At 45.0% G+C, this 26,684-nt stretch overlaps 1 protein-coding gene across 3 annotated transcripts in view; it reads left to right on the top strand.

The window, feature by feature from the left end:
- Positions 1-26,684, top strand: part of add3a (adducin 3 (gamma) a) — a 145,057-nt gene that overhangs the window by 21,245 nt on the left and 97,128 nt on the right. The window contains exon 1 of one of the 3 annotated variants that reach the window (XM_083765100.1): positions 1,934-2,215. The exons of 1 other annotated variant lie outside the window; for it this stretch is intronic. The gene's annotated coding sequence lies outside the window, so the exon portion shown is untranslated. Of the gene's footprint in view, positions 1-1,933; positions 2,216-26,684 lie in introns of those variants that run through there. One more of the 3 variants, XM_083765106.1, reaches the window with a different exon arrangement.

Below are 26,684 nucleotides of genomic sequence, written 5' to 3'. Positions count from 1 at the left end.
AGCCATGGCCCAGAGCAGTCAGTGCCCTTTTGAATTCATATGAATGGTCTACTCCTGCAACGGAATCTACAGGAGGGCCCTCAAAGGGCTTTTTTCAGAGCTCCCACTTGAAAGTTGAAAATCCAGCAATGAAATGATGTCATGCAGGAGGCAGCTGGCATTCACTATTATTTCCTTTGGTGGTTATCGTGCAAATAAATAGTCAGATCGGAGTGAAGGAAAAGAGAGTCCAAAGATGAGTAGGATTGAAAGCAAAAGCTCCTCCATGTGATAAAGACTTGTTCTGAACTTTCTGTGGACAGCGTAGTACCCTGTGTGGAGTTCAGAAGTCATTCACATGCTAATTTAATGTCATTCCCCTGGCCTCTTTTTGTACCTCCTGAGTTAACAAATTGACCTAACCACTAACGATGTGACAACACTAAAAATCCATTAACCAGCCATGTCAATGATGGTCATGTTCAACTCTCTGCCTCAGACTCAAAACATTGTATGGGAAACAGTCTTAACCCATTCTGGGCGGGCACCCATTTTGGTGTTAGCATCATGTTATGCTTTAGCTATTGGAAAAATAGCAGATCTACAAGCTCATAGCGCACCACCGAGTGGCGCGCTACGAGCTTGTAGGTCTGCTATTTTTTTTTAATCGAAGAGCGACTCACATTTTTTTTAATCTGATCTTAGGTCAGAATGGGTTAATTGGGTTGTAAATCGGGGTACTTTTTTTTTACTGACGTGTTTTTTTTTTGGTGTCACTTTTTTATTATTATTTCGTAGGGATCCGCCGATATGGAAATTCTTGGCCGATGCCGATGTTTAAGTCATTATGTCAATGAATTCCTCCCCGCACACATTTCTGTGTTGTCAATGCTGTTGTATCCTATTGGTGTCACTGTTGCGGTGATAGTGTTTGAACTCTAAAATATGTTGCAACTTGCAAGCATATCAATATAGTTAAGGGTTCTCTAAAAATGAATTGGTTTCTAACAACAACCCGGGCCCTCGCCCACTTTGTTTAGATGTAGTCCTTCTTCAAGATCTTTTTGGATATTCCTCGTTGTTAGGAAAGTAGTGGAAGTCCTGAGGAGGCCAGTGGGGGCCCTGGTAGGGGGGGGGGGGGTGAATGGAAAATTCCCTTGCCTTTATTGTCAGAGCTCGCTGAAAGCAGTGGGGTATGGCTGGCTGGCTTTGGCCCTTTGTTGACACTTGCCAATGATGATGATTGTATGAAAGAGTGAAGAAAAGAAGGAAAGGAGAGAAGGAGAAAGTATGGAGAGAGGTTAGAGAGAGAGAGAGAGAGAGAGAGAGAGAGAGTAGGTACTTCCAGTTCCAGGGTTAAGATTTTATTTCCATGCAAGCCACACGCATGTTCTAGTTGTGCTGCATAGTGGTTCCATAAACCAAGCATGTAAAACGTGTGGTGTATGCAAGCTAGAGAGTGAGAAAGAACCAGAGAAGCTTTTCCAGAGCAGGTGGTTTAGTTTCATTACTATAGCCACACTCTGTGCTCTTTCTGCGCCTCTCTCTATCAAGTCTGAGCCAAGTAACACAAACATTTGGAAGGGAAGGGCTGTGAAATCCTTCTCAAGGTCCCAGAGAAGTTTAACGACAGACAGCCAAAGGACCCTGCATGGGTGGGGGGGCATGGAGCCTGTGTCATTTCATCTGTAAGCCGTGTGCGTTGCATGTGTGTGCGTGCGTGCGAGTCTTGTGTGTTGTGTCCACTGTGTCCAGGTCAGGAGAATTCTAATCATGGCTGCCCCTCCCCCACACCCCCCTCTTCACCCACCCCTCCCCAACACATGCAGCAGGGCCCCCCCCCATCAATTTAGAGCTTCTTCTCTCACACACACACACACTCTGCCAGCCAGTCCTCCTCAGCAGATAAATGCTTCTCTCTATCAGTGGTGCGATTTGCACGGAGAGCAGATAAAGAAGACAGACCAGCCCCTGCCTTGAAAGAGAGCGTGGAAGAAGAGAGAAACAAACTGGGAGATAGGAGGAGCGTGAAGGAAGCGGGAGGGTTTCCCCACTGTGCTCTGCTCTGTTACAATGGGAGAGGCGTGTTAGAGAGAGAGGGGGAGAGAGAGAGAGAAAAACGGTGGTACTAGTCACTGCACTGCAGGTGGATCTGTGCTGTCTGTGTGCTGAAGTGAAGGGATTGATCATTGAAGACTCCATTTAAACGTTTAGCTGCTGGGCTGTGTCACAACAGGTGAGTCATGCTTTTTGCTGTACAGCATCTGTTTAATACTGGTGCAATGGATGGTGCATGCTGAGATTAAAACAGTAGCAGTAATCCTCAGTGTTCTCTCTGTTGACTCCATTTGTAACACTCTTGGAGTTACAACTCATGAGGATTTTACTGTGCATTCTCTGCCAGCACGCCTTATTATCGCACTGCTGCGGTTCAAATCCTGCAGAAAGGTTGATTACTAAACTGACTGTTCACAAGACTCTTAAATCAGTCCTGCTTTTTCAATATTTTCAATCTACCATATTTTTCCAGTATGGTAAAGAAGATTCAGAATTTCTCCTGTGAAAGTTTCTTCCGTTGGTCCCTAGCATGCTAATGCATGGATGGATGCCAGAAACTTAACCCCCTTCTTCTCCCTTCCTTTTTCACTTTGAAACTTGAAAGTTCTTTTTTTGTGTGTGAAAGTGAAAAAAGCATTGAGCTGTGAGCTGTGAATGGGCCTTGGATGGCTCTCTCTGCACGCATAAAGGGAGCCATGCTCTCAAGTGTCAGCATGCCTTGGGTGGGGGGGGGGGGGGGGGAGGGGCACCATAATGCAGTGTGCTGAGGGGGCTGTTTTGTTGCATGTCATGTGGGCCATGCATAGTTGCATACGCAACAGGTTACTTGTACTTTTGTCTTTCACTCAGTAACGTATCACTGGTGTATATAATAATATGCATTGACAAAAATTCAAAATAGTGTTGCTCCTGCAAAGCATGTTCAGGAACTCGAGTGGTCCTGCTTGTCATAATTATGTCTCTCACCCCCCCCCCCCCCCCCCCCCCAAAAGGAAAAAGAAAAGGGAGGAGTTGTGCAGTCAAGTGGTTTAGTTAATCTTTTCATAGGTGTCTCTTTACTTACCGTTGCCTAAGTGGCGATAGGAGGACGCCATTAAAGAAATCGGGTTCTATTTCTGGGTGTTGTTTTCTGGGTGCTCTTATGAATGGCCTTCTTTCATCGTTGGGTAACTGAATAATGATGGGAAATAGGGTGGTCTAATGGCCTCTGCTCAGATCCCATGTTATCCTGCTGTGCGTACAGTAGGAGGCATTCATATAGCTCGAGGTGTTTGGCATTTTGCATCATCGTGCCTCAATGTGACTCGGCGAGGAATTCATTCTGATGTAAATCCGTTGTTGCGCTTTAGCTGACAGCAGACTGTGAGCATGATCTGACTCAAATTGGATTAGAGGGTTCCAGGGATCTTGTTTTTGTCGTTTTTTGATCGTTTTTATACGTGGTACCAACCAAGTCTTAGAGCACTGGAAGCAACTGTGTTTGTATGATTAGGTATTGTGTATTAGCCTATCTGTGTAGCCTTGCCGAGCCATGAGGCCCATAGGGCAGGAGCCTATCTCCTGTTTCTGTAGCGTGAGGCAGCTTGATGTAAAAGTACACCCCCTGGACATGACTCTAGTAGTATGTCGCAGGGACTCCAACCCTTGATGCTGAGTGCCACGCCCATTTTTAGAGTCTTTGGTATGACCCAGCCGGGGATTGAACCCCGACCTCCCAGTCTCAGGGCGGACACTCTAACCACAAGGCCGCTGATCTGGTCCTAACTGTGTGGGCAATGGAAAAAAACATGCAGGTTTGAGCGTACAATAAATCATGACATAGGCACACTCAATAACACAACAACAAAAGCTCTTTCTTTTGAGCTAGATTTGAACTGTCAGTGCAACATTTGTTTGTACGTATTGAGCCTAGTAATATGCTGCATAACTATTGGTCCAATAGCCTGAGCTAACGTGTTAGGTTTCTGGTCTAGAGGGGCGGGTCGCGGCTCAGATTTGCGCACGCCCTGATTGGATCTCATCGATCTGTCCGTCACCCCCGGCCCCTCCTCTCCCCCCTGGTGCAGCGCTACGTCACATCATTTGGAGCGACGCCCACCCGGAAGGGTTGACTCCCACTTTTAGACCAGAGCGGCCAATGCGTTCCTCCAGGCTTTACATTTTTGCACCAACAAAAATGAAAGCCTGGTACCGAGGCTATTGGTCCAATAACTCATATTGGTCCACATATTGCTGCGGTGCATCATGGGTTCATTGCCCCGACAAAGTCTTACATTAGCAGTCAAATATTTGTTTCAACCCCCTTGAAAGAAGTAATAAAATGCAACATTATCATAGATATTGTTCATTTTTGTTTGTTCGCTTTTTTTACATTCTTAGCAGTTTTCTCATAGTTTCGAGAAATGATATTCCCCATTTCGTTTTTCATCGGACTTTGAAGAAAATATTAGCGCTCGAGGTAGAACGATTTGCGATCCTCCCTGACTTTTACTTCCTCTCCAGCAGCATTTGTTGTACCTCCAAAGGGAATGCAGCGCTCCATGCCTGAACCTTGGGTCAAGGACGGTTATGAGATACTTTAAATGACAAATCGGTGGAATGTTTTGAGCTATTCCGTTACCCCATACTGAGTCTGAGGCCGTGGACATAATAGTGTTCTCTGATAGTGAGGTATAGCCCCCCAGTGTGACGGCACAAATGACCCTCAAGAATTTAGAGGGGTTATTTGTCACTAATAGTACTACATGTACAAGTGAAATGCAGGTCCCAAAGGAAGGGGGTGGGGGGGGGAGAGAGAGAGAGAGAGAGAGTGTGTGCGTGTGTGTGTGTGTGTGTGTGCGTGCGTGTGATAGCTTGGCTAGTTCTCCTCAGATTATGTCATACAGCATGGTTTCCAGCTGTCTTGAGTCAGCTGCACTTAATTCTGCTCTCGAGAAAGGAAAGAAAAAGGCTTCCCCGAGCATTAAGGTGTATGTGAGAGTTGTTTATATGTGTTATTGTAGCAGATTCGGGTAAATGTATCCGTATGCAACTATATATCTACACTCTCCAAAACTGTGTATTTTGGGTGGGGGGGGGGGAGTAACATTTGCTGAGATGTTGCATCGAAGAAGAAGAATGGTTCCTGCCAGAGTTCGGCCATGTTGAAGCTTTCCAAGACTTGTTTTTCTTCTTGTATTTTCTTTTTTTTCTTGTGGTGATTTCAGTATGATTGAATAGTGCAGGACAGCAGTGCTAAGCTGAACCAAATGTATTTGGGCAGGGCCCCTAGAATGCCTTAAATATGAGCTACAGTATGACAATAGGCTTGTACATAGCTCAGCCTGTGTGTGTGTGTGTGTGTGTGTGTGTGTGTGTGTGTGTGCGCGTGTGTGCGTGTGTGCGTGTGTGCGTGTGTGCGTGTGTGCGTGTGTGTGTGTGTGTGTGTGTGTGTGTGTGTGTGAGTTTGTGAGTGTGTGAGTGAGTGAGCGAGCGTGCCTAGTGCGTACACCTGATCCAAACTGTAACTTTGTATATCACGTTTCCTCCCAGAAAAGGGAATAGCATAACTATGCAATCCTCCATCATACTCACACTGTTGAACTGGCCATGGTAGTTTTCGTTACTGAGCTTTGAGTAGTTTGGTGAAGCTTGATATTCATAGGGAGAGCAGGGAGCTAATCTTCAATTTCCCCCTGCACTGGATTAAGATCCGGTGCTGTGTTGTTTCTCACAAATGCTCTAGTCATTTTTTATTAATACTTAAGGTTCTTAGATTCCTGAGGGAACAGTAAACATCGATCCCCATTCCCCTTTGCCTCACGCTTTTATGACTGGCTGAGGATCAGTGCAGTTGTCGTGCAGTTGGTGTTGAACTGAATGTGTTTGAGGGGAAATGTTCTCTATAAAGGAGAGGGGCAGAAAGAGAAATACAGAAAGAGAAAGATGGACCATATAATGGAGGAAAAGATAGGATAGGCAATTGGCACAATACAATTGCATGTCTGGTGTTCTCTTCCACCTCTGCAAATCAGCCTCGACATGCTGTCAGCCTAGGACCGGTGCCCGGACTGTCTGCTACGCCAGTAAAGCTTTAAACTTGTTCTTAATATACATCACTATTTGTCAGGTCAAGGTTCCCGGGACTGGGCGTGGGAGTGCTTTGCCAAGCCTCCCCTCACCAAAATGTGACATCTGTTGCAAAGATTTATTTTATTTTGTTTGTGGTAAGCAAGCTTGCCTTGCGGTAAACCTATCCCCTTGACCTCGTATAGGAAAATGAATAGAATTTGTATAAGCCATTACATGTTGTGATGCAATGATCATCACGTCCAACCTTCTATTATCTAGTTCACCCCATTTCTGATAAAGGTCATGTAGACCCTCATTGACCTTAGGGCTGTCCCCGACTAAGGATTTGTATAGTCGACTGATAGATGAATAAATTAGCTGTTAGTCGACTAATAGTCGACTAAGCAAAAAAAAAAAAAAAAAACTTTTTTTTTTTTTTTTTTTTTTTTTTTTTGCCCCAAGAAAATTGTATATAAAAATACAATATTTACAAAAATATACAAAAATATTGTATTATTCCACTAGGTCTGTGGGGGACATAAACACATTTGAACATTCTGACTGTTCAAATCTTTCTTTTTAACAACTGAGAGGCTTGTCATTAGCCAGATTGAGCACAGCAGGTGAGATTGAGATTCTGGAGTCTATCAGGCCAGCACACTGTGCGATTCAAGTCACAGGCAGTGGCACATTGCCACACAGGCAGACACACTCCAGATGCACATTGGAGATTTGAACAGTCAGAATGTTCAAATGTGTTTATGTCCCCCACAGACCTAGTGGAATAATACAATATTTTTGTATATTTTTGTAAATATTGTATTTTTATATACAATTTTTTGGGGCAAAAAAAAAAAAAAAAAAAAAAAATCCTTTTTTTTTTTTTTTTTTTTTTTTTTTTTTTAGTCGACTATGAGGTGGTCAGTCGACTGAGACCCGTTCCGATCGATTAGTCGACTATTCGACTAATCGAGGTCAGCCCTAATTGACCTAGCCTGACACTCAGCCTGAATTTTCATTTCGTTTCACTCCATTATTCAGTCTGAACGCCCTCCCTACTACAGCCGTTTCTGGGATGGGCGTTGCCAAAGAGGCAGTCTTCGGTGATTGGTTCATACCAACCAATCAGAATAGTAGGAAAGCAGATGGCATTGTGTCAATCATGTGGCTATGGCTAACCCGTTTGCTAACCAAACAAACACAGCCAACGAGCGCTACTAGTATGTAAACAAAAGCGGTAAAATATGTCGGATGATGATGTTTATAAAACCTCTTGTGTCTTCAAAGAAACTATTTATCATACGTCGATTTAATAGCCAGATTGATACGGCCGTGAGTTACCGCAGTGGGGGCAGCCATGTTTGTTTGTGTCTGGACGGCACTGTTGTTTGACGTCATCGAGTTGAAACGACGCTGATTCGTCGGTTGGACTTCCAACCGAGTCTGAGACCTCCTTCGGGAGCGTCACCAGACCCTAAATCGCCTGAACATAATTTTGTAATGTGCCTAGCGATTTAGGGGCTGGAGCCAGGCTATCATTGACCTGTTGCCTGTCATTTTGCTTTCTTTGCTATGACCTGAAGTTGCTTTTCTCTTCCCTTTTATATAGATATAGAGCCCAATGATGTCACCCACTGTGCCTCATGCAGTCTCAGTTCAATCAGCCTTTTGTAGAGGACAACGTCCCTCCCTGTCCTGGCACAGATAACATCGTTGTACCAAGCCTGGGGTTGAGTGACGGGGAATATTATCTGCCTCCCAACAAATTAAATGACGTTAAAAGCATGGCTCTGGGAACAAAACGAGACACAGGAAGATGCAGGGAGGTTTTGTATGTACGCCGCCAACACTGAACCCGTGTAAATATGGCATTGTTTACCAATGGATGGTAGTGCCAGTGTATGTATGGTAGAGGTAGCCGTGGTGTCTATGGATGGTATTGGTGTCTAGCCCATTCTGACCTGAGATCAGATTCATACGAGGTTTCCGCCAGACACACACTGATCTGATGAACCCATTCTGACCTGAGATCAGATTCTAGAAATGTCAGTCGCTCTTCGATTTTTCAAAAATAGCAGACCTACAAGCTCATATCGCGCCACTCGGTGGCGCGATATGAGCTTGTAGATCTGCTATTTTGGGTGCCCGGTCAGAATGGGCTAGGGATCATGGTAGTAGTTTCTATGGTGCCGTGTACAGGGAAATGGTAGAGGATCGAGAGAGTATGGAACATCCAGGAGGAAGGATATTGCTTCTTTGCTTCCAACCTAACAATAGATAGTCCATTTTCTCTCACTCACACACTGGCTTTTTCAAACGCCAAAAACAATGACTTCGTCAACGTACAGGGAGCTTCTCTCTCTCTCTGTCCTCTGTCCAAATATTGACTTTGGTGCTGTGGATCAGGCGCACATATTGGGCCTGTAGACCTCTGCTTTCCTCTCCCCATCTCCAAGGTTTCATCACCAAGAACTCACATTACAAACTGGCTGTTCTTTGTTTGTGTTGCTTATGTTGTCTTTCTTTGTTTGTATTTTCCATTTTCCTTCCTTCCTTCCTTAAGCCTGGAAGTCATTTAGTGTATTGGACTTGGAGAAGGGAGTGAGTTTGATGTTCCACTCCTCCGATCAGGGGAATTACATCAGAGTAGAGCTACATGTAAAACTAGCTATGATTTCACTGAGACTAAAATGTATGTTTGGTTTTAAATCTCATGAAGTGATGAAGAGTGGAAGTATGTGTAAAAAAAAAGTAAGCAACACTGCTCATTTAACTCTTGATTGGATTGTGCTGCATACTCATAGTACGTTGTTATCAAGTAAGAATTGTTGTTGTGTTTCTAATGGTACACAATCCAAATAAGAGTTCCAATATGCTGTTCATGTCAGTTTGGGGGGGGGGGGGGGGGGGGGGCAGGCAGACAGAGTCACATGTTGGAGTGGTTGGCACCTCTTAAAAATAATGCACTGCTCAGAGAGAGAGATAGCAGAGATAAAGCTGGGACAGAATCTGAAGTCTGTGACGAAGAAAAAACGATGTTGAGAAATGAAGATAACATATTTTCCTAATCTACAGTTGATGGAAAGAATCAGAAAGAGACAAACTCAATGGCAGCATCCCGCCGTCTGCTTCCTGTTCTCGTTCCTGACACAGCGGGCTCTTTTTCATTCACACAGTTGGAATACGATGGTTCTGGGGTTCTGTGATAAGACACAGCGTAAGGACCAAAGCCCTGTGAATACGATGGTTCTGGGGTTATGTGATAAGACACAACGTAAGGACCAAAGCCCTGTGAATACGATGGTTCTGGGGTTCTGTGACAGACACAACGTAAGGACCAAAGCCCTGTGAATACGATGGTTCTGGGGTTATGTGACAGACACAACGTAAGGACCAAAGCCCTGTGAATACGATGGTTCTGGGGTTATGTGGTAGACACAACGTAAGGACCAAAGCCCTGTGAATACGATGGTTCTGGGGTTATGTGGTAGACACAACGTAAGGACCAAAGCCCTGTGAATACGATGGTTCTGGGGTTATGTGACAGACACAACGTAAGGACCAAAGCCCTGTGAATACGACGGTTCTGGGGTTATGTGATAAGACACAACGTAAGGACCAAAGCCCTGTGAATACGATGGTTCTGGGGTTCTGTGACAGACACAACGTAAGGACCAAAGCCCTGTGAATACGATGGTTCTGGGGTTATGTGACAGACACAACGTAAGGACCAAAGCCCTGTGAATACGATGGTTCTGGGGTTATGTGACAGACACAACGTAAGGACCAAAGCCCTGTGAATACGATGGTTCTGGGGTTCTGTGACAGACACAACGTAAGGACCAAAGCCCTGTGAATACGATGGTTCTGGGGTTATGTGACAGACACAACGTAAGGACCAAAGCCCTGTGAATACGATGGTTCTGGGGTTACGTGACAGACACAACGTAAGGACCAAAGCCCTGTGAATACGATGGTTCTGGGGTTCTGTGACAGACACAACGTAAGGACCAAAGCCCTGTGAATACGATGGTTCTGGGGTTCTGTGACAGACACAACGTCAGGACCAAAGCCCTGTGAATACGACGGTTCTGGGGTTATGTGATAAGACACAACGTAAGGACCAAAGCCCTGTGAATACGATGGTTCTGGGGTTCTGTGACAGACACAACGTAAGGACCAAAGCCCTGTGAATACGATGGTTCTGGGGTTATGTGACAGACACAACGTAAGGACCAAAGCCCTGTGAATGCGATGGTTCTGGGGTTATGTGACAGACACAATGTAAGGACCAAAGCCCTGTGAATGCGATGGTTCTGGGGTTATGTGATAGACACAGCGTAAGGACCAAAGCCCTGTGAATACGATGGTTCTGGGGTTATGTGACAGACACAACGTAAGGACCAAAGCCCTGTGAATGCGATGGTTCTGGGGTTATGTGACAGACACAACGTAAGGACCAAAGCCCTGTGAATATGATGGTTCTGGGGTTATGTGACAGACACAACGTAAGGACCAAAGCCCTGTGAATACGATGGTTCTGGGGTTCTGTGACATACACAACGTAAGGACCAAAGCCCTGTGAATACGATGGTTCTGGGGTTATGTGACAGACACAACGTAAGGACCAAAGCCCTGTGAATGCGATGGTTCTGGGGTTATGTGACAGACACAACGTAAGGACCAAAGCCCTGTGAATATGATGGTTCTGGGGTTATGTGACAGACACAACGTAAGGACCAAAGCCCTGTGAATACGATGGTTCTGGGGTTATGTGACAGACACAACGTAAGGACCAAAGCCCTGTGAATGCGATGGTTCTGGGGTTATGTGACAGACACAACGTAAGGACCAAAGCCCTGTGAATACGACGGTTCTGGGGTTATGTGACAGACACAACGTAAGGACCAAAGCCCTGTGAATACGATGGTTCTGGGGTTATGTGATAAGACACAACGTAAGGACCAAAGCCCTGTGAATACGATGGTTCTGGGGTTATGTGACAGACACAACGTAAGGACCAAAGCCCTGTGAATACGATGGTTCTGGGGTTATGTGACAGACACAACGTAAGGACCAAAGCCCTGTGAATGCGATGGTTCTGGGGTTATGTGACAGACACAGCGTAAGGACCAAAGCCCTGTGAATACGATTGTTCTGGGGTTATGTGACAGACACAGCGTAAGGACCAAAGCCCTGTGAATACGATGGTTCTGGGGTTCTGTGACAGACACAACGTAAGGACCAAAGCCCTGTGAATACGATGGTTCTGGGGTTCTGTGACAGACACAACGTAAGGACCAAAGCCCTGTGAATACGATGGTTCTGGGGTTATGTGACAGACACAACGTAAGGACCAAAGCCCTGTGAATACGATGGTTCTGGGGTTATGTGACAGACACAACGTAAGGACCAAAGCCCTGTGAATACGATGGTTCTGGGGTTATGTGACAGACACAACGTAAGGACCAAAGCCCTGTGCTCCTGGCGTGATGCTGAACAAATAGACAAAAGAGGAGTGTGATTGACAAAGCCCTGGCCCTAAGCCAGACCATGCTCTCTAGGGCCACAGCATGGGAGTATATATAGGGGAGTTCCGATGGGCCCACATCCCAAGGCCTGCTTCTCGTTGTGGGCTGCAGCTCAGAGGATGTTGCCTGGATTCCTGGTGTGTGAGACAAGTTCCAGTGCATGTGCACATTTGATTTTGTGTGCAGTCCGTACGTAGCACATGTGTATAAGAGAGTGCAATGTATCCGTTTCAAGATTCAAGGGCCACAGCCCCGCAGTTGAAACGAGGGAGCAGTAAGATCACCGGAGGTGACTTAGTAACGCTGAGAGAAAAGACCGGCTGGGGATAGCTGGTGAGATGGGGGGGGGGGGGGGTTATTAATCTTTTTTTGTTTTCCCCTCGTATTGTCATTTCCTCCACAGCTGGTCTTGGGTTGAGAATGAAAAACCAACATGGCCGAAGGGTTCTGTAATGTAAACGTTGGTCCTGGGTGTTCCCTATACCGATGGAGAATGTATTCATATGGATTATTGACGTTAATGATGCGGAAGACTAAAGCGTGTAGATATGAAGTAATTTCCACTTTTTGGAAGGAGGGGTGGCCTTCAGACACTGTTGTGTCATTTCTAGTGGGGATTATTATTTTCCTGGAAATTCCATCAATTTCCTGCTCTTGTGTGTTACTCTGAACACGTCACTGAGAAGGGTTCCTCAGTCCAGGCCATGCTGAAAGTGGGATAGCATACAAACATTTCATTTATTCGCCAATGCACATGGATCTCTCCTTAGTTTTGTGTCTTGATTAGTCACGAATTGACTTATTAGTCACTCAATTTGATGGATTGAGTACATGATGAGGACACCAATTGAAACAAGACGAAAAGCTTTTCTGGTTTCATCCTTTTAGCAGACCTTGCAAACTGTTAATTCAGTATTCAATCAACCAATCAAAGGTCATGGGCAGCAATACACAGTACAATCCTGAGTGTGAGTGTGATTTAGCTCTGAGAGTGTACAAATGGAAGTCTGTTTTGTTCCATTTCATATTGTCACTAGGAGTACGTGCACTGCGAAAAACTGTAGGTTGGTATACTATCTCAAGAGTCAATGCGGGTGCATTGACACAGAATTCTACTGTGTACCTGTACTTAACAGAACCATTAACAAGACACTACTCCTGAGGAATTTGGAAGGTTGTCAGGAAACCTCTCCAGGGCCCTAATTCCTTGTTAGCTGGAGATTTCACACATAGCCTAATAATAGTTATTTTAGCACAGACATATGTGTGGATTTACACATGAATGTTTTCTCTTTTATATTATAGTACTTGCTGGCATGAGTTTCTGAGTCTGCTACATGACAGCAAGTCAAAAATTATGAAAATTGTTGACTTTCTTTCATGCTACTCCCCCTGACAAAATACTTTTCTTTTTTAATTAAAGGAGTAGGTCACCCAGAAATGACTCTGCAGCGCTCATGCAACCCAATCCAACTCTTCTGAAGCCAAACACTGATGTGTTCATCCTCTGCTCGTTGAGAACGCAAAATCTCCCCCACATGTTTACACTCCTACGCAGAGGTCCACTTTCTACATTGCATACACATGGAAAGAGCGTGAATGCTTTTGAAAACATCTGCTTGTTTGGCATCAGAAGACTTGCAACATACTGCATATTATGCTGTATAGACTACGGTTAGGGTCAATTTTGGACCTGTTTTGCCTCACCATTGAATTTGGTTCTTTTGGACAATACGTTGCTGGCAAAGTCTTTGTGAGTTGTTGGGACTAAGAATTGTTTCAACTGGTATGAGGATGTGTAGATAAGGACATAATTCCCATTCCTTTAAGGCAGATATCTTTCTGAATGGTATAGGGGCAGGCTTGAGCTGGCTTAACATGGCTGGCGGCTATAGTGCCTGGACTGCCTTGTGAGATGAACCCTAGTTCGAATCAGACTCCCATCTTCTCGCATCTCCCTCTTTCCACATTTGTCTGTCTAATTAAAGCAGAAAGTCTTCGGGGGGGAGGGGGGTCTAACAAACAAACATTGTCCCAAAATCTTCTTGTTTTGCTTTGCATTCAGGACTGCCTTTGGTGGTGCTGTCTTCTTTTGAAGACAGCCACCCAGCATCGGATCAAAAGTCACCACTTGGCACAGCCTGCAGTTTTTGCAACGTCATTACCAGATTATTTTCCCCCAGCTCTTCTTCTTCTTCTTCTTCTTCTTTGGAATCTGCCTGGATTTCTGGAAGGGAGACAAAGTAGAGCTATGGATGGAAGTCATTAAAATTCCAGCACAACATGTGGACAATTATATATTTTTCTGCATGGGTTGGAAGGGGCGGAGTCTGTGTGGAATGCTGCACTGTCCTTCATGAGTGCAAGAAAGGAGTACAGTACACAGGAGTGTCTGTGCAGGAGGACCTGAGGAGGGGAATGAGGGATGGATGGATGGAGGGAGAGGGGTGGAGGAGTCATGGTGATGGGCAAGGATGAAGGTGGATGGATAGAGGTGGATGGAACGGATGTGATGGAAGGGGGATAGAATGAGAGGATCGGAGGATATCTAGAAAAGGGAGAAGAGCGAGGCGGACACCACTGAAAAGAACAAACAAAGGAGGCAGGGGAATGAACACTGAGGATTCAGTGAGCCGTGCAGGAAGAGGATTAGAGACGGATGGAATGACACTCAGCCTGGAGGAGAGAGAGAGTGAAAACAAGGAGAAGCAGCGTAAGAAAGGGAGAAATAGAATAACCCATTCTGACCTGAGATCAGATTCATATGAGTTTTCCACTGGACAACACACTGGTCTGATTAACCCATTCTGACCTGAGATCAGATAAAAAAAAATGTCAGTCGCTCTTTGATTTTTCAAAAAATAGCAGACCTACAAGCTCGTATCGCGCCACTCGGTGGCGCGATATGAGCTTGTAGATCTGCTATTTTTAAATAGCTAAAGCATAACATGATGCTGACACCAAAATGGGTGCCCGGTCAGAATAGAATAATTTACTTTATTGTTATTACGCAGGAAAAATCCAAGTAAACTCGAGAATACACACTTGACTCCCTCAACCGTGTTTCACTCATTACCTCCACCAGCCAATACGAAGTTTTCCCTTCTGTCTGTAGCTATGTCCGACTGTCATGAACAGGTTTTACACAAACCTTCATGGAAACACTGGCCTTGAACTGATTAATCATTGATTGGTTGCATGGTAGTGGGTGTGGGTGTGTGTGTAGGCCATACGCCATAACTTCTGAACTTCTGAAGGCTAATAGTAGGACGTGGCACCATAACTTCAACCTGGGTGGAGGTCTGTAATCCACCGAGCACCTTTTGCTTTTGCATTTAAAGGTATATTCAGTGATTTCACTTAATTCAAATATCACTTATTTTTAGTTTTGTTGTGATAATCCTCCCTACTATAGTGTGTTGACCAGTTCCTCCCTGTTCCGAGTTAACCCCTGGGGGTCAAAAAGCCTTAGGTTTCGTTTTTGGCTAGGTGGCCCAGCCTTCATCCAATCAGGATAGAGAGGGGCCTTCCGCCAATCATGATCGGGCCTTGGTGACGTAGTGTTACCAAATCACTGAATGCTCCTTTAACTCTGAGGCTGGTTTTCTTTTTCTTAAGTATTTTACAGAGCAGTTGATGTCACTTAATGAAAGAATTAAATCATCACATGTCTTTCCCCCCCCCCCCCCCCCCCCCTCATCCCCTCTGTTAAAGTCATACAGTGGTCCCGACAATACCAAGAGTCCTCAGACGGTATTTTCTTTTCTTTTTAAAGGGTCACTTCTGCTATATGCGATACATGGTCATACTTTACATCACCCACACACCAACCATCCATAAATCTTCCCAGTCCCCTTCGTCTGAAATGTGGAAATATACCATCATGCTGCTCTCTCCAGACATGTCCCAGAAGTCCCTGCTGCGTGGGACAGTGGGTGTTTTTTCAGATTAGTTAAACAGAGAGGAGGACATGAAAGAGGCTTTGTTGGAGAGTATCACCACTCACCACACAGACCTGTGTGTGTGTGTGTGTGTGTGTGTGTGTGTGTGTGTGTGTGTGTGTGTGTGTGTGTGTGTGTGTGTGTGTGTGTGTGTGTGTGTGTGTGTGTGTGTGTGTGTGTGTGTGTGTGTGTGTGTGTGTGTGTGTGTGTGTGTGTGTGTGTGTGTGTGTGTGTGTGTGTGTGTGTGTGCATGTGAGAGTGAGTTACTTGGAGGTTGGCTTCTATCGTTCCACCAGACACCTTGTAAACTGAGCCTTTTCACAACTGCACAGTGCAGTGCCTACACACAGCTCCCATCTCAGGTGATGCTGATTACAGAGAAAATGCATGGCCAACCGCTGTATAGAGAGAGCTTCATGGGACTACAGTGACTTGTAGCTCTGTTCTCTGCTTCCCATCAATCCAATCCTCCTCCTACTCCTCCAGTTTATCTGACAACCACTGATAATGGATGAGCAATGGCCGGGGGAATGGACAGCATAGTGTGGATGGATGGACAGGGCAAGGCGTGGGCGTGTGTGTGGTGTGTGCTTTCAGTCTGAGGAGACAAAAGGGAAAAAGCGATGGGTGTTGTTGAATTTCCCGGCACATAGCTTAGCGGTGTTGCCTTGAACAGCCGAAGAATTTTCTCAAGACTAGAGCCCGACCGATGCCAGTTTATTTTTTTGGGTCCGGTGTCGATCCCAAAAGTCCTATCCGAAGGCGAAGCCCACCAATTTTCTAATCCAGTTGAAAGTTTTATTAACCACTTTGAATCTGGCATCACAATGTTGGACTTGTCACAACACTTGAGAGATTGTATATCGCCTTTTTTTTAAATTGTTTTAATGGGGCTTTTCTTTATTGTCTCCACCAGAACGACCTGTTATAGCGCCACCAGGAGGCCGCAGTACACCTACAGATTTCGTCCAAACATCACGCAAATTGGTACACAGTCTCTCTAGAGCCATTCAATGAAACCGGTCTTTCAGATTTCTCAGACTCCATCCTGATTGGTTAAGATTGGCTTCCAAAGTTCACAGGAGTGCTCAGTTTCAAACAAAATGCTGCAAATCATGGTGATTGCGTGATTTCCGTGAAATTGTGCACCCACATTCCCACTAGGCCGAGGACGAAATGCCACATGAACAATATCAACTCAGCCTCAAGGTGGCGCTATAACTGGCCGAAAAGTTTTTTTTTTTTCAGATTGTATTAATATTAACTCTACTACATACTTTCTTATGCTTACTCAAGTAATTATTTACAAACACTCCTATCCTCCTGGTGGAGACCTGTGCCCAGAAGGGCACTTTTTCTAGTTATTTTTTAATTGCAACATGTCACATGTCTACATAACTGCAGATACCGGTGTCATCCCAAAAGTCTAATTATGGTCCATATAACAGTCAATGGATATATCAGACCATTATTGACTCCAATCTAAGATGGATTCTCACCAACTAGACTCCTTTGCTCGAGCAAGAAGACATATTTCACCAACAGGCCTCCTCCAATGAGGTCATTCTCTCTTGTGTGTCTAATTCAATGTGTATCTCGCCCCTTTTCTCCCTCTCTGCGTTTGATCAGTCTAAATTGAAACCGACAATGGAAACCCCGGGGCTGATGGCTGCATTCACCTGCCCTGTCTAGTCTACAGATTGCCGGCTAATTGACGCGTAACATGAGAAACTACATCTCCATTCCAACATTAATGCTCATTCTCCCTCAACAAGGCGGCGGGCGGCAACCTTTGCCACAGATCCAAGGGTCTGCTTACATATCTCATGATACAAGTTTAGTACTTTGATATTACAGAGCTTCAGTTGACACCACAGATGATCCTATAATTCATTTTAAATGAAATGTGGAGACGGAAAGAACAAAGATTTCACCTTTTAGAGCAGCCCAATGTGTCACATCAACTGTCTTTAGCAAGGCTACATACCTGTTCCGTCATTGTAAGTCACTCTGACAAGGCAACAGTGTCACACATGGCATTTTATACTTAAAATGTAAACCACTCTGAAGCCCAGATGTAGACCCGTGAGCCCAGCAAACCTCCTGATGCTAACGTACACCGACACAGCGCAGTTCTGAGTTACCATTAGCCCGCAGGAGTTTTCCTTGAATAAACGTCTGAGTGATCTTTAGCACCGCGAGAGACTGATCAGACATCTAATCCTGAAAGTTGAAAAGATAATCCCCCCCCCCTGCTTTTATGGGCCTTCATCGGCCCATAGGCAAGCCTTTTTCTACCCTTTTGCTTCGGCCTCTCTCTGCTGCTTAAAAGGTTGCAGAGCCTTGCCTTGAAGTGTCTTTAAAGATCCTTGTCATCAGATCCCTTGGTATGCTCCTGACTTGACAATGGCGCGTGCTACAGTGACACTGACTGACTGGCATGCGGCAAGTCAAGAATGTCTGAATCCAGCATTCCAGACAAATCAAAAGTGGAACATCGTGACTAATAATTAGCACTCTGCTTTTCCCATAAGCAGCTTTCTTAGAAACCGACGTCTCTGAACATACATAGCACTTTCATGCTTCACCCAGCACATGGCTGCTCAGATGGCTCTGATGAGCACACACACACACACAGGGGAGCTGTTGGGGATTATTAAGTGTCTTGTTCGACGGTCGAAAGTCTGACCTTCCGGTTCCCAGACAGCCTCTCTCTACACACTCGGCTACAGCCCGCCCTAAAGAGAACAGTTCAAAGAAATCTATTCTGTTGTGGGAGGATGTTACCTCAGCTCTGGGTCAGTTTATAGAAGGTCCTTCTGGGTCACGAGCTTTTCCTGCCCGATTGCATCACTAGGTCCAAGTTTCCGCTGAGACCCGTACGTTGGTAGGTAAGAACAATACGTTGCCCACAGCGATACGCTGACTGCCCTTTGGATATCCCTTAAGTCCTTCCTGATTGGAGGGGATGGAGATTTACGTGTGTTACAGAGAGAATGAGAGGGTGTGTAAGGAAACAGCTGGCCACGCCACTTTTCCTCAGTTGTACAAACACGCACACACACACACACACACACACACAGAGTTAGTTGACAATGAATGAGCATCCATTCATATCCTTGGGTCACACAATGTGTGGTTCTTATACTGTGTAGCTCAGTGAAGCCTTCTGCCGTAATCTTGGTTCTGAGAGATGCGCTGATAGTTTGACCCTTACTGGGGTTCATCTGTTGAGAGATGAAAGCGGTCCCTCTGTACTAAGCGGTCAATAACCTCGCTGCTGTCGGATGGGACTTTCTCACGATTATTGAATCCCCCTCCTCTGAAAGATGTACGATGGCTTCATGGTCACACCGTCCAGAGATACACAAGGGCAACGACCACATGCACAGTCTCAGCAGAAAGTTGTGACCTCTCACATCCTCACAGGAAACTTACGTTCTCTCTCTCTCTCCGCTTTCTCTCCGACTCACACAGACACACGCACGCACGCACGCACGAGCGTGTGTGTGTGTGTGCACAGTCGCACACACACATCACTGTCAGGAAGCCAATTGCACTGAAATGCTGTAGGCTCACTAGGCTGTTAAAGATAGGGCAGTGACATAGAGAGACTAAAAGGATCAGAGACAAGTGGAAGCAGATTCCTAGATCACAAATCGAGTTAATTAAGTTTAAACTATACACTAGGGCCTCTAATATAAAGATCTAATCTTGAATTTAGCCAAGGCTTCTCAACAACATTATTAGTCATTTGTTCATCAAGCGAGGAAGATATTATCAAGCAACTAGGATGAAGCCAACCCCCCAGTCAACTTAGTGTAACTATACTGAATAATTATAAATATGTCTTTAGAATCTATGCACACAAGCGCTTGCCTAGGGTCAGTTGGGTGGTAAAGTGATATCACGACCCGGATGACGCCACACAATCCGCTAAGTTCACTTCAGCCATGTCTTCCGTTATACTGTATAAATTGCCAGACGTTTCTCACACAGCCATCTCAGTTTAGATCTAGCAATGTTGCTAGTAAACGTTCAGGCCATAGGAGGACCCTGAGGGGCTAGTATGTATCCAGCAAGACGTATGACCCTGTGGTTGTCATCAGTGTCTGCATCCATCCAACACGTATCCTTCCATGATGGATGATTTGTATTGAAAAACGTGTCAGCCCCCAAGGCCACACACACACACACACACACACACACACACACACCGGTTCCTGAGGCCCCTTCTCTCTGTTTTCTGACAGTATGGCATTGAGTAGTGGGGTGAGAGAGAGAGAGAGAGGGGGTCACAGCATAGTGACTCATTGAGACGGACGCTGTGCTTCTTTCCCGTCCCATGCTTGGCGGGGTCGTGCTGTGCGATGCCCTCTCAAAAGGGAAGAAATGCCCTTTTTTCAACCTTGGTTACACTCCAATCATTTGGAATCCAGCCTGTGGTCCATGCGCTGCATCATGGGTATATTGTTGTTCAGAACTCGCCCAGCAAGATACTCTTCTTGGCACTTGGAACACGAATGCCATTGTTTTGGATCGGGTACAAGCTCCTCAGAAAGAGCACTTAACTGCTTAGCTGCTGCTACTGCTAACATTAGCACAGTGATAAATAAATGCAGCAACTCTGGACGGGAAAGCCAAATAAGCTTCCTCAACATTTTTGCACTGATTACACGGATTCCATTACAGTAAACATATTGTTTCCCTTCCCTCTGTTTAGTTTCCCATTGCTATCAGTCTTGTCGGCTTATTTTGACAACAACATTGCCTAGTTTATCACCACCATGGTGGACAATGAAGAAAAGAAAAAAAGGTTTGTCCCCTTCTTCTTCTGGTTGACTGGAATTTGGCCTCTAACCTAACCCCCTCTCCAGTGTCAGTAGAGTAACACATTTCATTTCCATCTCGGCAGGATGAATGTCTTTGGAAACGTTACGCTGGAAAATGCCACAGTGTCAAAGCGGTCAGGGTTTATGCCCAGAGCCCACGGTGGACCAAACAGCCAAATGCCGATGTCCTTTTGTTCCTTAGAATGTGGGCGTCTTCAACCTTGATTGACCTTGAACGTTCCCGAACCTCAATAAGGAGAGCCTTCTCTTTGATGGGAAGCCGCAGGTTTATTGTTGGCTTGTTCTTTAACCGTTTTCTGAGGCTCGCCGATGGATGAATTGGGCCCTTTGGGGCCCTTTGGGGGCCTCATGGGCTCTGTGTGGTCGCTATGCGTCGACTCGTCGAGGCTCCAGCCCGTTTGTTGTAGAAGACACAAAGGGCCCTGTGGTGGGATTGCAGTTGGAGGAGTTTCTTTCACAACTCCTCTCACTCTTTTAGAAATCGTGTCCTTTCAAGTGGGACACCAAACAAGAGGTCATGGTCAAGTTCACAGTGGAGGTGGTCTCTTTAGACTTTGGGTGGAAAAATCGTCTTTTAAATGGAAAATGGTCTTTTAACTACTTAAACCTTATATACTTTGGAGACCAGGGTCTCCCAGGGCTCTATACTTGGCCTCATGGGGACACCCCTGGGCTAGCCGATACACAAGCTTATAATTAAATAAAGGGAGAGATCAAGTTGTTGCAAATGATAAGCTTTATTGAATAAAAGATAACGTTTTGGTGATTAGACTCCATTTACATTTAATGTATAAGATTATCTTTTAATAGTGAGAATCCCCTTCCCCATTGAACCAGAGCGAAACAGAGCCAACAGGTCAAAGGAAAACGCTAGCCGCTAGCTAGCTAGCTACAACAGGGAAATCATGCACATATGATACTCTTTTTTTTACTCGTTGTTTGCTCTATCTTGCACACTTTATTCTATACCTTCTATCTATGTAAAATAATAAGTTTTACTATTGTATACCTGTACACAAGATGTAACAATAAAGTACAACCTTGAATTGGAGTCTAGACGCTGGTGGCGGCAGACAGTGCAGATGAACCTCCTTCCTACACTAAACGGTTGAGACAAGGTGGAGAGTTCAGCCAAATTCCAATACCCAAAATCTCTGCCACTCGTTTCACTCACACTCGGTCACTGACTCCAGCATGGTGGTGTTTGTTACGGTGAAATTGGTGACCTGCTGAAATATGTGACAATCGTACAATCCACGTAATCGCAGTGTCTGAATGTAAATCGTTGTAGTTCGTTATTAGCAGAGTTACATTTAGCAGTATTTAGGCCACGTATAAAGTTGTGTGAAGTCCACAAGATGGTCACATATTTCGGCAGGACACCAATTTCACCATAACACGGCCATGCTGGAGTCATCGAGTGTGAGTGAGCGAGTGGTATTGGAATTTGGGCTTTGGGGGATGGAGGTGGTTTGCTTGTTGCATGCTGAAAATAGAATGAAGTGTCGGAGGCAGTGATAGTCCAATCACCCTGATTGGCTGACTGCAGATTGTCTAGAAGTGCTCACCTCTAAAGCTGTGAATGACAACAGAGAGCGTCCTTATTGAATGAACGCTTGGGTTGAAGTGGTTATAATGTTGTGCTTAAACGTTCATCCCAATTTGAGAAGGGTTTAGTGGAACAGTATGATCGCATGCTTCAGTCATGGACAGACATGGTACAGGGTTCAACACAGTCGAGCCACAAATCAGTTTAGGACCTACAGTATATGGGCGGCAGTTAAACGTTTGCATATGGAGCAGGGTTCCTGTGTGTGTGTGTGTGTGTGTGTGTGTGTGTGTGTGTGTGTGTGTGTGTGTGTGTGTGTGTGTGTGTGTGTGTGTGTGTGTGTGTGTGTGTGTGTGTGTGTGTGTGTGTGTGTGTGTGTGTGTGTGTGTGTGTGTGTGTGTGTGTGTGTGTGTGTGTGTGTGTGTGTGTGTGTGTGTGATGTGTTATCTTTTTAAATGTCCCCGCTATGAATGAAATCTGGAGCGTGCATAAAGTGAACCATATGCCGCTCTGGAATCCCCTTGTGATCTCTCTCTCTCTGCTGCTCTCCCTCTCTCTGTGTCAATCTCTGTCTCTGTTGTTCCGCTGTCTCCGTTCCCTCCCTGCCCGCCCCGGGAGGGGTCACAGCGTGCACGGGACTGTTTGTTTGAGGTTTCCATGGAAACTGTCGTGTGGGGGTGACTCGGACGTGTGTCTGCACTCTGCAGTGTGTGTGTGTGTGTGTGTGTGTGTGTGTGTGTGTGTACCGATAAGCATGTGTGCTTGTGTGCTGGAGGGGTGGGTGGGTGGGTTGTGAGTGTGTGTGAGAATGAGTTCTGCTCCATGCAGAATGAGCTCATCCAGACACACACACACACACACACACCCCTACATATTGAGTTTGCCTGTTTCCTTGGATTGTGTAATGGAGAGTAGTTCCCAAATGCTCACCACACCAGATCTCTCCCTGAAACCCCTACAGGCCGACCACAGGCTAGTCACAAGGTCCAATGGCTGAGTGACAACAGAGTACAAGTGCATCCTTATCTGAGAATGAGGAAAAATGTAACTGTTGCTAAATAACTTGATTTCATGTACAGCATGAGCATGAAATTAGATATATTTGAGTCGGCTGCTGCTGGTGTCAATGAATCGGTCATTTGTGTTTGCTTTGAAATGAGGAAGATGAGTTGACATTGGCCGGACATTGACCCCGTCATGTCCTGTTATTCTCTGACTGCACATCAGGTGTTTGTTTCTGCATTTCATCATGCTATTGCAAATGGTTCCCACTCCCCTGTTATCACCAAAGGACCACTTGACACTAAAACAGATTACAATCTGGGATTATGTGCGATTATGATGAGGTTTTAAACACACTAACAGGATGAATCTACTGGTATTCTTGTCTTTTTTAATAGTAAAAAATACATTCAAGTGTATGGAAATCCTGCCTTACTTTTCCTTGAGGGAAATGTAACGGTACATTTCAAAAAGGTTTTCTGGTCGATGGACTCTGACGCGAAGCGTTAAAGGGCATATTTATTAATAAAGCCCTAATTATGGACGTGCCACCATGTGATTTTGGTTTTCCACTAAAAACACCCGTCTTTGTGAAATGGGTACGTTCAAACACACTGAGGCAGTGGGAATGATGTCTATGGGAGAAAAATAGATGGGTGGTTTTTAAACCCATTCTGACCTGAGATCAGATTCATACGAGGTTTTCCACTGGAGGACACACACTGGTCTGATGAACCCATTCTGATCCGAGATCAGATTCTAAAAAAATGTCAGTCGTTCTTCGATTTTTCAAAAATAGCAGACCTACAAGCTCGTATCGCGCCACTCGGTGGCGCGATATGAGCTTGTAGATCTGCACTAATCACAGCCAAACCTTTTAGTCCAAGCATGCTGATAATATGCCCAATTGCCCATAGATCTGTGTCTGTCAGTCACGTTTGTGCCCATATATGGAGCTGGCTTATTTGTTTGCGCCTGATGTCATGACGACACATACACAACACAACACACAACACTCCATATTTGGGCGTATAGCTGCTGCTTTAGGAACTCCTTATATGGTTATGGCTGAGTCATGGTGACATGAGCGTCACCCCCATGAGGTCAGAGAGAGTTCCTCCCACTGGCATTTGCATGGGAAATGAACTGCTGACAACATACCGTAATCGCATTTAATTTTTTGCCACGCAAAAGCTTCAAATGTGTAGGTCATTTTGAAGAGGCATGATTGAAACCCTTGGGCCCCTAGGGGGGTTTGCCATATTATATTGGCGTATATTATGTTCATATATTTAATTAAAAATAACACCATAGCACCACCATTCACAGTGGGTGCACACACCACAGTTTGGGAACCAATTTTGTTTTCCTTTTACAGTTTAAAGACTACAGAAGAACATGGCAGGGCAGGATGTCCTTGTTTTACACTGTGATGTAAGCAACGCAGCTGTAGCTCGTAAAATAAATAATGGGTGTGTTAGGTGTGCCAACGTGCACAAGCATTGACAGAAGTCAGTAGCTGCAGCTACATTGCTTACATCACAGTGTACTACAGTATGTTCTTTTTACCCTTCTGTATTTCCTTTACCCTGTGTACACGATAACAAACAACAAAATCAGCAGATGCTTCCATGCCCCATTTTGACCTGAGATCAGATTCTAAAAATGTCTTCGACATCCTGACAGTTTTCTGAAAAAGCTATTTAGTTTTTCTATGTCAGTCGTTCTTCGATTAAAAATAAATAGCAGACCTACAAGCTCGTAGCGCGCCACTCGGTGGCGTGCTATGAGCTTGTAGATCTGCTATTTTTCAATAGCTATAAAGCATGACATGATGCTTTAGCTATTGAAGGGGTTCCCGCCCCAAAGTGGGTTAAATGTTATCGCAGTTAATCATGATTTCTTGAAATTGACACAATTACTTGATACGCACGCACGCACGCACAGTCGCACACACGCAAGCACGCACGCACACACACACACACACGCACAAACACACGCACAAACGCACAGTGATTTTCGACCACTACCACAAACTGTGGAAAACAACTACAGGACAACAAAGCTGTGTTATCTTGTAGTGCAGAGCCTCGATCAGCTGAGGTTTGAGATGCAGGCACAACATCTCTCCAGGGGTCTCATTTATTAAAGGCTGTTACACAACAGCTGTTTGCCTTTACAGGCAAATTCAAGCCACGGGTTATCTTCACTTTCTGTTACACTGGCTTTCTTTGTGGCATGTCGAAACCACGCCATTACGGTTTTAAGTTAAGAAATATATATAAATATATATATATATATATATATATATATATGTGTGTGTGTGTGTGTAATAAACACACACGCACACAGTATTATTTTTTACTGTAAACAGTGTACTGTGTGCATCCTCCCCGCCTCCTCCTCCACTGCCAGACAAATACAAACAGGGTTTTTCGACACCCAATCCGCCCAAGACGGGGGATTTAGCAGCCACAGCGTTGAACTAACGTGAACACAACATGCGCTGTTTGGCCACCACACTGTCCGCCCCGCCCCTCCATCCAGACGTCCACACATGCACTGTGACGCACACGTACTGTACTTTCCCACTAGCCTAAAGGTGTTTGTGTTTTGCCACCACAACATGTAATGAGCGGGGTCCATTTGGATGATTTGGTTAAAATCCCAAGTTACATTACTCTGTACTTTTATAGCTGTTTGGATCAGAACATATCAATAATATAATCCACCACTTGACAGATCCCGTGCCATCCATCCTTCCATCCATCCATCCGTCCATCTTAATAATAATAATAATAATAAACTTTATTTGTTTAGCACCTTTCATACATAAATGCAGCTCAAAGTGCTTCACAGGGCAGGACACAAAAATAAAATACAATAAAACACAAGTAGTTAAAATGATAGAACAATGGCTTACATAATTACATTGGCCTACCTTTGTGCCCAAACGAACTTCCCAAGATCATCTCTGTTAACAATTCCCTCCCTATCAGTCATGTGATCTATTACATCACAATACCCACACTGTACATCATTTGGTGTTCATATATTCAGAACGGGTATTAAAGGACTGCACATGGAATGCACATGGTTAAGAACGCTTACAGTCGTGGGAACTGGCAGCATGATTAATATTTAGAATTCCCTAAAAATGACTTGAAAAAAATCACATTTAGCACTCTGGCAACTAGTACTGGTGTTCAACTGAGCAGGGCATTTGAGGCGTGAGACTCCTCTGCGATGAATATGCCGACACAGACGGGTCTGACCGTCTGAGGCTGAAGATGAATATGCCGACACAGACACAGACAGACCGACACAGACAGGTCTGACCGTCTGAGGCTGAAGACGATCAAGAATGGCCCTTGACCTTGTTGTGACTGCGTGTGTACAATAATACATTGACTGAGCTATAGCTAGAACTGTCTCAAAATGTATTTATTTATTTACCAGCATCTTAGGTATAGCTCAGACAATTTAATTGAACCCCCCGGCCGGGCCCCACCCTCCTTTTCAACGAAGAATCGATTCAGTCAGTTGGAGATTTGAGAACATTTTCATCTCTCTCATGATGAACGTCTGTGGCGATGGAGAAGCATCATGGAGCAGCGATATGACCACGGGTATGTCTGGCCTTCCTCAGTGTTCGGTGGTGAGTCCATACGGTAGCACTTAAAGTAAATGGGACCGGCAAAGGGATTGTTTTTGTTTTGCG

Source organism: Protomyctophum parallelum, assembly GCF_964188405.1.
Source record: "Protomyctophum parallelum genome assembly, chromosome: 5".
Taxonomy (NCBI): domain Eukaryota; kingdom Metazoa; phylum Chordata; class Actinopteri; order Myctophiformes; family Myctophidae; genus Protomyctophum; species Protomyctophum parallelum.
Note: the sequence above shows the minus strand (reverse complement) of the source record. Positions and strands in the feature narration are given on the sequence as shown.